The sequence below is a fragment of the Capsella rubella genome, unplaced genomic scaffold (genome assembly GCF_000375325.1).
Source record: "Capsella rubella cultivar Monte Gargano unplaced genomic scaffold, Caprub1_0 scaffold_4, whole genome shotgun sequence".
NCBI lineage: Eukaryota > Viridiplantae > Streptophyta > Magnoliopsida > Brassicales > Brassicaceae > Capsella > Capsella rubella.
In genome coordinates, this window is record NW_006238920.1 from 3,423,806 (window position 1) to 3,427,191 (window position 3,386).

Sequence of the window (3,386 nt, forward strand, 5' to 3'; positions counted from 1 at the left end):
GTTGTTAAGCAGTAGATTGACATTAATGAGCTTGTTCTTTATGTCTATTTATAGTATGTTTCATCAATGAAAGTTGAGATTAGGAAGTGCTATAGATCTGATAATCTTTGCCAAGAGATTGGACTGATTAGGTTAAGTGGTTTATTGTCTAAGATTAGATCTATCTGAGCAAGTTAAGCATCCCAAATATACTAAGAGGATTCATCACCCCATTAGCCCATCCTTAAGACCCTTTGTTTATCTGATTGATTCTCTGTTTTATTTACTGCTTTAAATTCTGCTTCTTTAGTTTACTTTATTGCTTTTGAGTTTGTTAAACCAACCCCTAAACTGCTTGGCTTGACTTGATTAGATCTGTTATATCTTAAGTGTTTGCAATTCATCCATCTGGATCGATACCTCTTATGCTGCAACGTTAAGGGGAATTGAACTTCAAGGGTACAAAAATACATGTTTCAATTTGGCGCCGCTGCCATTTAGATGTTAATTGTTCCATATAGGATCCCAGTTCTATCTAGATCAAGTTCGTTTACTTTCTTTCATATTCACTTGCTGATTTCTACCTTTGCTACTTGCCTGTCTTGCATTTCAGGTACACTCGGCCGAGCTACACTCTGCACTCGACCGAGCTACACTCTGCACTCGACCGAGCTACACTCTGCACTCGACCGAGCTACACTCTGCACTCGAACGAACTACACTCAGCACGATCGAGCTAAACTCTGCACTCGACCGAGCCAACAGCAGATCCGATCGAGTCTACCACGTGTTTCTGATCGAGTAACCTTGCATGCACACCATATCAAAGGGCAACCAGCACCTACTCAATTACCTCAACAACATTGACCGCTTGCCAAGACAACTCAGAAAGCAACGCGTTCAAGCATCAGACAACAACACTCAACAAGTGGAAATGAAGCTCCACCACGCGCCTCAACCCTAATCGGAGCCGGTGATGCACCACGAAACCACACCACTAGACAAGGGATAGTCCCGCCAGCAGTCCAGAACAATAACTTTGAAATCAAAAGCAGCCTCATCTCAATGATACAAGGAAATAAATTCCATAGATTATCAATAGAGGATCCACTCGATCACCTCGTTTAGTTCGATCGAATGTGTGGCTTAACTAAGATCAACGGAGTGAGCGAAGATGGGTTCAAGCTGCGATTGTTCCCTTTCTCCTTAGGCGACAAGGCTCATCAATGGGAAAAGTCCTTGCCAGCCGGTTCAATCACGACATGGGAAGAGTGTAAGAAGGCATTCCTATCCAAATTCTTCTCCAATGCAAGAACCGCCAGATTAAGGAATGATATCTATAGCTTCGCTCAGCGTAACAACGAAACATTTTATGAAGCATGGGAACGATTCAAGATCTATCAGTCACAGTGCCCTCATCACGGCTTCAACAATGAGTCGCTGCTTAGTACTCTCTATCGAGGAATCCTACCTAAGTTTTGCCTACTCCTCGATACTGCTAGCAATGGAAACTTTATGAACAAGGATGTTGAAGCTGGTTGGGAACTTGTGGAGAACCTAGCTCAATCTGATGGCACGTATAATGAGGATTATGACAGAACTGTTAGAGGCAACAATGACCAAGAGGACAAGTATAAAAAGGATATGAAGGCCCTTAACGACAAGCTCGATAAGTTTTTGAGCAACCAGCAGAAGAATGTACACTTTGTTCAAGAGGAGGAGACCTTCCAACCTAATGATGGGGATTGTGCTAACAATGAGGAGGTGAGGTATATCCAGAATCAAGGAGGTTACCAAAAGGTTTACAACAACTACAAACCCAACCCGAATCTCTCTTATAGAAGCACCAACGTCGCGAACCCCCAAGATCAAGTCTATCCGCCTCAACAACAACAGTTCCAGAACAAGCCATATGTTGGCTTTAATCAAAAACAAGCTTTTCAACCACAACAACAGTCCCAAGGTTCTTATCAACAGCCTACATCACACCCTCCAGGATTCCAACAGCACCCCTCTAATGTGCACCCAGAACAAGATATTCAAACAACACTCCATCAGCTTCTCCAAGCACAGAACAATAGCCGCCTCGAACACGTCAAGCAGTTAGCCGAGCTTCGTAGCGAGTTGCGTGAGTCTATACAGGAGCTCCACCAAAAGTTCGATTCATTAAACAAAAGGGTAGTTATCTTGGAAGGCAACCAACCCTCCATATCTTCTAGCCAACTCCAAGGAAAGTCTATCATGAACCCTAAAGAATTTGCTACTGCTCATGCGATTACTCTGGGAAAACCATTCCCAATTTTCACTGACGACTGTGAGGTTCAAGAGGGGGAGGATTCAGCACAAATTTGTACCCTACACGGTGAACCCGATCGAGTCTATAACAGGCACGACCGTGCCAATGGTGAACCCGATCGAGCCTACCAAAGACTCGACCGATCCGATCGAAGGTACCATGAACCCGATCGAGCCAGATATCGTGTACGCTGCTTGTCTGACAGGTTGTGTGAATTAAGTTATGGCGAGCCTCTTCGCCCGATCAGAGCTACTAGCCCCAAGCCTTCAAATCGAAGACCATTACTCTACCCTAAAGAATCTAAGGCAGAAATCAAGGAAGAATATAACCACATTCTCGATTCACTATCAGGGAACGATCAGCTGAAGGCTTTGGTGGATGCTTTCGCCAACATCCCCTCCTACAGGGAGATTCTCAAAGAAGTCCTATTGGAAAGGATGCAGCAAAGGAAGAGTTGAATTCCACCCTCTCAAGATTCTGATTTCTCCAAGAAGATGGGGGACCCTAGAGCTTTCACACTCCCCTGCTCAATCCGATCAACGATCTTAAACGAGTGTTTATGCGACACAGGCGCTTCGATTAGCTTGATGCCCCTCTCAATAGCTCAGCGGATTGGCTATACAACCTTTACACCATGCAGCCTGACGATTGTGATGGCGGACCAAAGCTCTAGGCAACCCGTAGGGGTATTGGAGTATCTCCTTGTTGAAGTTGGAGGAGTAAAGATTCCCACTGATTTTCTGATTCTCGAGATGGAAAGGGAACCTTAGTATCAACTAATTTTAGGAAGACCATTTCTAGTCTCAGCAGGAGCGGTTATTGACATGAGGATGGGGGTCATGACTCTTGATCTTGTTAGAGGGACGATGATGAAGATCAATATGGCGTATCCGCACCAAAGTACAACGATCAGAATAGAAGAAACCTCGACCTCTTCTCCAACTTGGGTTGAGCTCCAGGAGATCAAGACTCTCAAGAAAGACTTAAGGCGGCTAGTAACCACTATTCAGGGATTAACCGAGGAAATTGTGATGTTGAAGAAGAAGAACGACATCTTGAGTTCTAGGAAAGCAAAGAGGGTATTTACTTTCAAGAAGAGACATGCTGCAAG

The 3,386-nt window shown here is 44.3% G+C and overlaps 1 non-coding gene across 1 annotated transcript; it reads right to left on the reverse strand.

Moving 5' to 3' along the window:
- Positions 1-1,299: 1,299 nt before the first annotated feature.
- On the reverse strand, positions 1,300-1,406 carry LOC111831276. Its single transcript, XR_002834530.1, has one exon. It is a non-coding gene; the product is annotated as a small nucleolar RNA R71 (small nucleolar RNA).
- Positions 1,407-3,386: the final 1,980 nt, after the last annotated feature.